Raw genomic sequence first — 12,075 nt, forward strand, 5'->3', positions numbered from 1 at the left:
TCTCGCCTCAAGCATGTAATCATGCGTCTCATTTTTTGTGCTTTTCGTTTGGTTCTATTTTCTTTCCGTTATAATTGGCGTTACGAGATGACTTTAAGCTTTTAATGCAGCTTCTTCAGCAGTGTAGTCAAGTGTAAGTATGATTCACAAACTCTTTTTGCATGTTTCCAGGAACATGACTGCGGGTGTCATTTTGAAGTTTATGAACTGAATTATACTTGGTGAGTTGATGTTAAAACATATCTCAAAGTTATAAATGCTTTGACTAGTGAGTATAAACGGGGCAATGGGTATATCGCAGGCATTTTAGTCGACACCAGTGTTTTAGTATACAAAAACAGGATGAGTGAGGGAGTGATACATTACACTCATCAAGTCGTGTCATCAGTCGTGAAGATATCAGTTTCTGAAATGTATAATCTATATTCAGACCTTCATATGAAAGTGTGCTGTAGATCTACCAGATCCATACTGTGTGTTTGACTACAAGTGTCTTGGAAGGTTTTCTATAGATGACGCCATGCTGAATCCTGACTTTACAAACAGGAAGTGAAGATGATTGCCCTATTCCCTATGTTTAACATAATGTTCTTGAAATTGAAAAAAACATTTAGTCCTTTCGGAAACATCTTTTCTTGATCTATAATACAGATGGGTTTTTCAAAAATTTTACATTAACTTCCATTAATGTATATGTTCAGCTGGGAAGGATTTAACAGCTGGTACTGCGATATCACCAATAAAAGGACAAATGATGGCGGCCAGGCCAGGTGAGACCTAAAGTTTGCATAAATTGGGAAAACGCTTCTATCTTCAGAAGCAAAGGATATGAAGTCGAGTTCATCAATTGGTGACGGGTACATAATTCAATACGATGTACACCCATTTCATAGTTCATATAATCATTTATTGTTTGCTCAGTAAATTCGCCCGTGCTTAGAAACGGGCTGCGCTGGTAGGGCATGGCATGGGTATTTTCGGGTCCTTCTGCCATAACTGATTTTAAGTGATCTGTGTATATAATTATCATCGATTGGGCTTTTAGGGCCAACTGAATCTGTTTCGTCAAAATATCGAGCCCGATATTCCTTGCCTTTCATATTTCATATTTGTCTATTGTGTCCGGGAAAGCTACATCAAGTAGAACCACTTCCTATCTCAACTGTAATGATGAGTTATACCAATTTGAGTGAAAATGGCGCTCTCAGTACATGCTGTGTACGATGCAGTGGCTTCTTAAGTATTTCCTTTGCTATAATAAGTGCCCATTGTACAGCTCGAGCAAAGTGACGCCCTTCCCGTCAACTCTGTAAACCACCTGATGGACGTTTTAAACAGCACGGCACATTTCAAACTGGCACTGTAGTGTGGAAGTGGTATAACTTAGATGGGTCACACGCCGCGTCTCTCGTTGTAAAGCAGGTTTGATGAAACCTCTTTCACCAGCCTCGCATCACGTGTCGTTCAAAGTTCATCGTGCTCATTTTGTCTAGCCAAGATGTATTGGACTCTAGTGCACGGAGATCGAACACCTGCATCTGGAGCATCAGAACCTTGGTTCAACATCGGCACCATAATCGTTTTATTCTTATGTATACATCTACATGCAACTTAATTAAATTCTAATAAACCAGATGTATCCTCCTGAAATAATGTCACCTAATCGCGGTATCGACTTTTTACACGATTGAGAGCAAGTTTAACTTGTTTGGTCAATTAAAATTAATAACCAGTTATGATATCGATGAGTTCTGAGTGAGTAAATTGGGCTTCACGCCTCTTTCAACAGTATTAAAGTTATATCACAGTGTTTAAGTTCAAGAGACGTGAGGTACATCCTTCACGTCCTTTTTTACAGTGATGTGTTTTTGGGGGGTGACGGATGGGGGGTGGGGGGTGGGGGTGACGGATGGGGGCGGGACGTGGGGGTGATGGATGGGGGCGGGGCGTTTGGGTGACGGATGAGGGTGGGGCGGGGGAGTGACGGATGTGGGTGGGGCGTGGGGGTAAAGGATGGGGGAGGGGCGTGGGGGTGACGGATGGTGGTGGAGCGTGGGGTGACGGATGGGGATGGGGCGTGGCGGGTTAGCCTAGTGATTAAAGTATTCACTCGCCACACTGAAGACCCGGGTACGATTCCCCACATGCCCATTTCTAGTTTCTCGCCGCCGTGATATTGCTGGAATATTGCTAAAGGTGGCGTTAAACCAAACTCACTTAGTCATTAATGCAGGCCTTGGAGCGTAACCACCTTTGTAACCACGCGTAAGGGAGACATGAAAACATAATCTGGGTGACACCAGATTCGAACCCATGATCAGTATTTTCTGAAGCCCAAAGGGACCCAGATCATCACTTTGAACTGATACGACTCAGTGTATCAGCACAGTGTTTGCAATACTTTAATTTGCCACTTGGCCACCGGGGCCTGCTGTCGCCTACAGGCTTTAAAACCTACAGGCCCTGAAACATCTGCAAGCCCGTTTTGGTAAATTCAAACCGATAAAAACAAAATAGATTACACTGATTCTACATGATCATATCGCAAAGCCTATGACTCGGGGTGGGGGAGGGGCGGGATTTTTCTTAAAAACTGGTGTTGATATTACTACACCCAAAGTGCTGAAACAGCAGGAGGTGAAACTGTAAGTTATCGTAACACGATGGATCATGGATGATTCCAAAACGTTAAAAAAAAAAGAAAAATGAAGAATACAATCCTGGAATTCCAGTATAAAGAAAGACATATACTTTCCTGAAGGCCACAAGGTCCTGCAAATATTTGAAACTGCCGGCGCGATGCAATATCAGCCGGCGTTGGGCCTTCGGACCGGCGATAATTTCGAACGCTGAAGCAGTATCATTGCTACCTGAACATAACCTGTTGCCCTAACTACACCTAAAACTCAGCTTACTCAAGCGCAGTTCTGAGATAACAAAAGTTCTGGATGAAAGAAACACGTTCACCTCAGGAAACAATGGAATTATTCTAACATGTCCAACGTTGCTATCTCTTAACGCTTCGTCTACCACAAAGAGCATCCGGTCGAAGTGCCTTGACCTTGAACCAGGGGACAAAGGGAGATAATTAATATGTCTGCCCCTAACATCTAAAAGCATTCATTCCTGTAAGCAAACACCGCGTTACGACAAACCCTTCTGTCAGAAATCAAGCCACTGGCCATCTATCAAAGCTGTTTGATGAGTTGGTATTTAATGAAAGACTGAGTCAACACAACAAAAATGAAATAACGTGATGTTGGCATTGTTGACCATCTCTGGTATTTTGGCAGATCAAAGGCAATCAATCGTTCTAAAAATAGCCAAATGCTCACATTGTTCTTTTCGTTCGCAAAAACTGATTACGGTCATGAAAACTGCCAACGAGGAAAGCATGCAGCATGTTTGAGGGCTGTTGAGGATAAAAAAAGAAACCTTTATTGGGTGATGAATTCATGATCAGGATCCCAGACATTCAGACTCGAAAGTTTTAATAACGTCGCATGCATCATAATTTATAATTATTCTGTAAAATTCAATTTCCAAGTGTATACTTGCTTTGTCTGGAAGTTTCCTTCTCCGGTGAGTCTGTTGTATACAAGTTGTTCACTGCATGTAATGGCACTTCGGCGCTGATGTCGCCTTTCATCACATGTACGTTTTCCATAAAACTTTCGTGTCTCCATTTTCTTACAACTTCTAAATGCCAATCAAAGACTTCTTTGATGTCGAGATAATAACATGCAATGTGGTTTCATAAACACTGCATCAAAGGAACTAGACAATGGCAGTTTTGGGTTTTTTGTTGGACATTATTAAATCACAGTAAGCATTATGTGGATATAGTTGGCTTAGTTTCGGTTCTTACCAGCGTCTGAAAAAAACGGCGGTCCTTAGGCCCGAAGCTGATGAAAATCATTCGGACGCATAACTTTTGTTTCCTGCAGGTGCTTATGGCCGACAGCCTTTCCGTCCACAATAAGTGACATATCCCCGTCCGAACATCCTTGGAGCTTGACAACGATGTAGATTTTGTCGTAAAAAAGACTAGTCAGTCCCTAGAGGTATATTAAACACATACTACTTGTTTGCCGGTAAGTACGTATTGTAGCATATTACTATTGTAGCTATGTCATAGGCCTACACATTCTGATCAGAACTTTTTACGGTTCCTGGTCCGTAGAGCCTGCAGGTTTTCAGGGTTAAGGTGCGGCGTTAAGGTGCGGCGTAAAGCTAAACCCACTCACTCAGGGCTAGGGGCAAACCCGTGAACAAGGCTTTTTGTTTACTTTGTTTGATGTAATATGTTCTGTGATCAACTATGCTCAGCTATGCTTCACATAGTGTACCCATCTGGAGAAGTGAACCTGGGTGTTTGGCGTGACGAGCGAATGTTTTATCCACTATGCTACCTCACAGCCGTACATAATCAAGTACATTAGTCAGAAAACGTCAACGGAAGGGAATAGCCTGTCTCGATTATCCACTGAAACTGATACGGTTTGGCGTAAAATGCCAACATGGAACAGTGATGACAGCAGGTGTTTATATCCTTCACTAACAGAATATAACACAATGTATGTGTATGCGGATTGTGTGGCTACCAAACTTTTACAGACCAGTTAATAAGAGCACAACTGAAATCCAGTGTGCCGGAATGTCTTTTACTATATACCTGTGGATATCAGATGGATTAAAAATGTTTTCAGAGAAAACAACACATAAACGTTTTTTGACATAAGTTAGCTTAAGCTATCCATTATGTCATGTATATCCAAAGGGGCTGTGTAGCCCAGTGGTTATGGCATTCCGAAAACCCTGGTTTGATTTCCTACGCATGTACAATTTGTGAAGTACATTTCTGCTGTCCCCCACTGTGATACTAAAAGTTGTATAAAACTAAACTCACACTATAAATCCAAAACATTCAAGCGTTAACGAAATTTATCTCTCTCTATACAAGACATTTGCTAAATTGTCCATACTAAGATCTATAATTTCATGACCCTGAGAAAAGAATAGGACACACCGTGTCCTGTCCGTTGCCTATAATTAACACGTCAGTCATGACCTTGACCTTTCGATACGCCATCAATAAGGAGGACATCCACGCGTTGAAAACCTCGCCATAACTAACCTACTTATCATTATTCATAGAGTTGGACCGGCGTATATTGGCAAAATATTTCTTTCAAATATTTTCATTCAAAATGTGTTTCTTGCTTTGAACATACCATACAGAAACAGATCTGACGTTGACGTAAAGACACAGGTCATATATCTTTTCAGTTCAGTGTGTCTCTCCGCCAGTCGTAACCTTGGGCGTATGTCAACAGGATAAGTCACTGGTGATTTAACGGTGCTTTGAGGGATGACAGCCCTAACACGGTAATCTCAGATACATGGTTCGGTAAATCAGCACGCGTCCTCCCAGACAGAATACGTAATACCATCCAGCGTGATTTGCATAACTACGTCCAGCAACCATTTACGTATTCACGGAAACAAGAATTATTCCTTATGCATTGTCTGATATGGAGATAAATGGCATGATGTATTATTCTCTCAAGGCCTCACATAGTCGTTTATATGGATGTGGTGAATAAAATGAGCTACTTCCAATGGTTCGAATGAAATGTACTCTTTACTTGGAAAAATCGTGAGCGTTTATCAAAATCTTAATGACGATGGTTCAGTCATGCACATATTTACGAAGGTAAATGTGATAGTCATTTCTCCCATCGCGCTCTTCACCCAGATGCTTATCAATGTAAATGTGGATAATTTTCGTACTAACGCGAACTATGAGAAACATTTACGGGCTAGTTGTAAGCAGTTTTATTGACATGCATCTGATCGATTTAATTGTTTGACTGCTGGAGGTACTAATTCGAATTAGGCAAAAATGTCGATTTCTTTATGAATAGAACATGCGGAAATAATATGAATAGTCGTATATTTAGTGGAGGTAGCGATGATGGTGGTGGTAGCGGACTTGGTAATTAAAACTCTATCAGTAGTAGTAGTAGTAGTAGTAGTAGTAGTAGTAGTAGTAGTAGTAGTAGTAGTATGTTCGAATGATCTAACAATCACCCTTCGCTCTCTTAGAATCAGTCCAGTAGTAGCAGTAGTAGCAGCAGCAGCGGCAGCAGCAGTAGCAGTACTAGGAGGAGGCGGGTTGTCGCGGTAACTGGGAGGGTTAGGCGGCTCACTCATCGTATTCGTATCTGGGGAATCGAACCCGGGCCTTCGGGATGACAAGCGAACGCTTTAACCACTAAGCTACCCCACTGCCTCTTAACCAGAAACGACTCACTGACAACGTTATGTTAATCGAAGCAACCTTTTCTATGAAATAAAATATGGTTGCCAAGACAACAACTCTTAAACTCAAGAACAATAAAAAAATACTGCTTGACATTTGACAGCATCTCAAAAAAATGCCCGTCGGTCATATTGCAGACAAATAGTTGTCATTTTCATGAAATTAGGAAACAAGAAAATAAACTTTCGGCTACCGCAATAGTTTACATAATGGATGAGTAGCTGCTACGTATGTCAATGTGACAAGTTAAACTGGCTGTTTTTGACGGGAGCATAACATCCCCAGCAGATGAATTTCCCCAATAATAGTTCCAATAAATCCACTTCCCATTGCAGCTGAATGAACGACAACACTTGATAAGATCATGAACGACACAAGGCCAACTCAACAAAACAAAATACGTTTACCAGAGAACTGGCAATGTGATTCGGAATCACAATTTCAACAGAAGTTTCTAATTTTAGAAAGATTTACATAGAGGTCGATTCGGAGGAAATTAAGAGGCTTTTTACAAATTAGCTGTGCATTTTGAGGTACATATTTTTACTTCAAACTGGCACAATTTACACCAATCGGATCTTTTATGATGTTTGTTTGTGACGTTGTGAGAAGTATTGCAGGAGCTTTTATCTTTGGAATGACGTTTGAATTATTCATACATAATTACAGCATTCCTAGTCCTCATCTGTGATGGAATGTCACCCTTAACTAATGTAACATAATGTATTCTTAACATTAGTCCAAGAAAACATGAGCATCCATTAGTTCGCTCATCATATACAATCAGCTACCTCTTAGTTGAGTTTAATAAATGTGCAAAGGGCCATAGTTCGTGGGAAATTTCATATCCAATTGTAATTAAAGAGACTGAATTTGGATTTCTTTATTACTCAACACTACACGGTATCCACATACATGCAAGCCAAACAAATGTCGACCTTGTCACGTTCAGAGAATCTGCAGATATATAACTTTACAGCTTGTATACACTCCCTCGCGTAGAACTCAGTTAGAACAGATCGTGAGAAAACCATGCTCGGCGTACAGGCCCAGTCGGAATCGGTTGTTCATGATTGCTGACTTGATGTCAATCATATCCCAACAGCTAATCAAACATTCTTCATATGAAACCTCTGTTTAGTGACAGCACATTGTAACATTCAAGCTGTATCATAGGCGTGCAGTAACGAATCAGTTATTATTAACAGTGATGAGTTCGAACAGGAGTTCTGAAAAAGCAACGCATCCTGCTACACCGGTGGCAAAAATGCATGTCACGAACACATGCAAAGGCACGTCAGTTGTGCAACTAAACAATCTTCGTACGTACATATGGTAGATTTGGAAAGAGGTAATGACATCGGTCAGCATTATTGTCCCTGCTGCGTCCGACATGGGAACCATGTATGTCCACTGAGTGAGTGAGTGAGTGAGTGAGTTCAGTTGTACGCCGCACCCAGCAATATTCCAGCTATATGGCGGCGGTTGAAGTTTATTGTCAACTAAGTACCCTTTATTTGTAAAACGAATATCCCTATACAGGTCTGGGAACGCCGATGTGGCATTGTCACCCGAGATCATCATGCACACCTCTGCCACAAGCAATATGAACAGTATAAGACATTAGAATTAGGTCATTGCATTTTAGTATGGAAAAGCCAACAACATTGATGACGGGGTTTACAGCGTGACTTCCGTTCACTGACAGGCAATTTAAGAAATATCAAAGTTTTAGGAAATATTACCCTGAAATGTGTTTCCGGCAAAATAACGTCTTGAAGGAAAGTTCCCTCCGACTCCTGGTGCGATTTGTGTGACAAGCACTGTGCAGCAACGCATATGTTGGGTTTGTTTTGTCTGCGGGTTGATGGAGGAGGTGAGCGTTGTGGAGACAGCCAACAGCCTGTCCTGTTCGTTAGTGTTCAGATGTGCAATTCGGGTCGATCAAAGCCAGACGCTAATTAAGGCCTTAATTATGACCTATCCCATTATGCATTAGGGCGCTCCAGTCGCTTAAACTTATATACATCCTGTCTGGGCATGGGGAGGGTATTTTACCAGATACTGATTTACACAGCAGATTAGGCGATCAGACACGAACTGACCTCGCATCGCCACTCGTCACCGAACAGTGCTGGTTTAATCTGTCCAAACGACTTTCTTGAGCCACTATTAGAGTTGTTTATGTGCTACTGTCAGATCAGCAAGCACGGGTAAGTGCATATGATCATATGCTTGGAACGGTATTGAGAGTCTTTAGTGGAGTTACGTCCAGATTGCCGCTGACTGGCCCCCTGGTTTAAGTGTTTTCTTGTCGTACCGAAAGGCTGGATTTGATTCCAGTATGTGAAGCCCACTCGCAAACGTGATACTACTAGACAATTGGTAGCGGCGGATGAAAACAGTACTCACTCGTTTACTCAACATGTACGTGACATTTAAGTCACAACAAGATCATATCTGCATGTATGCTACCACAATTACGTTTGGTCCAAGGTTCTTTGTCAAAAGAGTGATACGTAGGTCACATTGGGCTCACCAGTTGGCCACTATTAGATTAGGACACAACCCTTTGGGTCAGGAACTGTGTGAAAATTGTCAAAGGAGATCATCCTCCAGAGAGTCCCCATACCACATTGTGGTTACAAAAAGTTTATGACCAGGTTACCACGAAGAGATCACCTACGTTTAGTGATAGGGAAATAATAAATAATAGCTCACTTGTGATATCCAGGTGCTTTGTTTGCTCACGGTGTTATGTATATTACCCGGCATAGGACACTATCGTTCTTTCCGATACTCCCTTGGGAGCATACAGACATACTGCCTTTAGGCGCAATTACCTAAACACTCACACTTCCAGCACATCCTCAAAGATCTCCTTTTACAGCTGGGTGAACTGAAGACAATGTGGATCTAAGTGTTTTTGCAAGGATACCATGCAAACGTACCTACACTGGGACCCGAACCTAGTTGCCTCCAACGGGGATCGAACCCGGGTCTTATGTGTGATAGCCAGACGCCTTACCACTGCACTATTCTTGAGGACAGTGACTATGTAAATGATTTCTTAAAGAATTCCACCAAAATAAAAAATGCATGTGTCTGCAAACCGATTTCGTAAAGGAAATATTGGTTCCCCAAAACAGATTAACGAGTATGAGAATTTACATGGTTAAACAATTGCTTGACACTGGCTAACTCATCGCAATGTGTGCCGATGTCCCAACCTGACTCAAGGTTCGAAAATAAGGTGCATTTTAATCAACACTTTAACATAATAAGTTCATGGTTTTAGTTTATTCAGAAACAAAAGTACACTTGCTGCCCAAGGCCTCAACATCTTAATTGACGAGCGTGTTTTCTCCTGTTGTACGATCGTGTTCTTGGTTACACCATATAATGAAAATAAAGAAAGAGATTAGTGCTCATGACTGAAATTGAATCAACAAGAAATGATTATATGGTTGTGATATATCTGGTAAAGGTGTATTTTTGTGGGGTTTCTTTATTGCTTGCCTTATAGCTTCCATCCCTAAATATCTTCGATAACTTTTGTTATGTTTCAGTCTAATCCTATTTTCAGACTGGACTTTCCTTTTATCCACTTACATTGTCACGATAAGAAATATTCAAAGATAAGTACCTGTCATTTTGGACGTACTGTTCAACTTGTTGGGTTTTTTCTTCTTGTTTGTGACACTCACTCAAGATTTATTGGAAAATATGTATGGTCGCAGAGATTACCATTAAAACAAGCTTGCATGGATTAATCGGGTCCCCTGCGAGGTATATCAGAGATGAAACTGGAGGTGCTGCTATAAATTCAAGAAGTCTCCTCACATTTCGTCTCATCGCATTGACAGATTATTATGTCATCGGTACAAGCATGTTCCAGTCAGTGATCGATAATCTGAGCATGTAACCACGCCGTTGGTGTACGATGACAACCGATCAGTCAAACGGACCCAACCTAAGAGATTCCTAATCCAGGTTCAAACCCTTTAGGGATGTCCTGTAGCCAACACAGCTTGAAGACACGCAGACAAGATTGAAGTATTGGGACATATTGGATGACGGTTCTGAAGCATAACGTGCAAGAAACACTTTGCCGCCTCATACACGCAGATTTCTCATCAACAGCTCGCATCAATCCATTCCCCTGATGTTTCCTGATTATTTTTTTCCGTTGTATGTCGGGCACTGCAAAATATATTGTCTTCATTTGCATGATAGCACTGTAAAAACGATGAAGCTTTTACCGTACCAATCTTAATCGGTCTTTAAAAATACAGCATCACCGCAGAATGACTTCTCGTAGGTAACATAATTGTGGAACTTTGCCAAGAAAACAATTCAGACAAAATCTTATGTGAAAAAACGAATGGCTAATTTGAAAAATGAACTCCAGAAGATATTCAGCCTGTAATATCAGTAGAGAAACACGTAAGTGAGAACGGTAGCTTATGACATGGGCTCATCGTTCGAGTTACACTGCCGTGTCACTTTATTAAGGTTCGAGTTTCACTGGCAACATAATTTTAGTGAAAAAGTATCGTCTGTGCTTTATGCCCATACCATGCTTCGTTTAAGGCCTCACGTGCACATCAATTCTCAATGAAAGCCTTATGTCCACACTCTGCTTCAGTGAAGGCCTAAAAGCAACAAGCATGCGTCAGTAAAGACTTCACCTTTCTCACCATGCTTCAGTGAAGGCTTCAAGATCACATCATGCTTCGGTGACGGCATCGCGTCCACGCTATGCGTCAGTGAAGACCTCGCTTTCACACTATGCTTCAGGGAAGGCCTAACAACCACACCATGCATCCCCGAAAACTTCAAGCACACACCGTCCTTCAGTGAAGGCCTAGCGGCCACACCATTCTTCAGCAACTACCTAACGTTCACAACGTGCGTCATTGAAGGCCTAACGGTTACATTATGCATCGCGTTCATACTATGTTTCAGTGAAGGCCTAGCATTCACATCATGTGTTAGTGAAGGCCTCAAGTTCACGTTATACCTCGGTGAAGGCATCGCGTGTATATCGTGGGAAGGCTTAGCGGCTACACCGTGCGCCAGTAAAGACATCAAGTTTCTCACCACGTTTCAGTGAGGCCTTCAAGTTCACATCATGCTTCGGTGAAGGCATCGCGTTCACAATATGCTTCAGTGAAGGCTTCACTATCACAACACGATAGTGCAATTCACTATTTTGACTTGTGCCACATGTTCCACTATTGTCGTTTTTCCTCTCTTGTTTCGTTTGTATACACATACAAACACGCACACATATTAATGTGTTATTTTTTCTAACCACTTGCACATATTTTAATACAATACTACGTCAACACCATCAACTTGTAAAATATATTTATTGCCTTTATCATTTATCCAATTCCAGAACGCATCAATTATACTCTCTACACTTCTAACCATACAACGTAACATGGTTAACACTGGGGTCATTATTCAGACATTGCGACGTCAGTAGTGATAAAACACTACATGTTCGCAGACACGAGAGCAAATACGTTCCCAATAACTTCAATGGCCATAGATCAACCAACGTGATAGATATGGATGTTAAAGATATCACGACTGTGTGCTTCGACAGCCAAACACACAACCAGATCTCCTGTAAATAGCACCAGTTGATCAGCTAACTTAATTAAGCGCATTCTGCCCTTGTCCTATCATTGACAACTCTATCATGTCGCAACACACTAATTCGTGGTTTCGCCCCAACA

The 12,075-nt window shown here is 41.5% G+C and overlaps 1 protein-coding gene across 1 annotated transcript in view; it reads right to left on the reverse strand.

Moving 5' to 3' along the window:
* LOC137297693 (FMRFamide receptor-like) overlaps positions 1–12,075 on the reverse strand; it is a 176,750-nt gene that overhangs the window by 104,871 nt on the left and 59,804 nt on the right. The window lies entirely within an intron of this gene.

Source organism: Haliotis asinina, chromosome 10 (genome assembly GCF_037392515.1).
Source record: "Haliotis asinina isolate JCU_RB_2024 chromosome 10, JCU_Hal_asi_v2, whole genome shotgun sequence".
Classification (NCBI taxonomy): Eukaryota; Metazoa; Mollusca; class Gastropoda; order Lepetellida; family Haliotidae; genus Haliotis; species Haliotis asinina.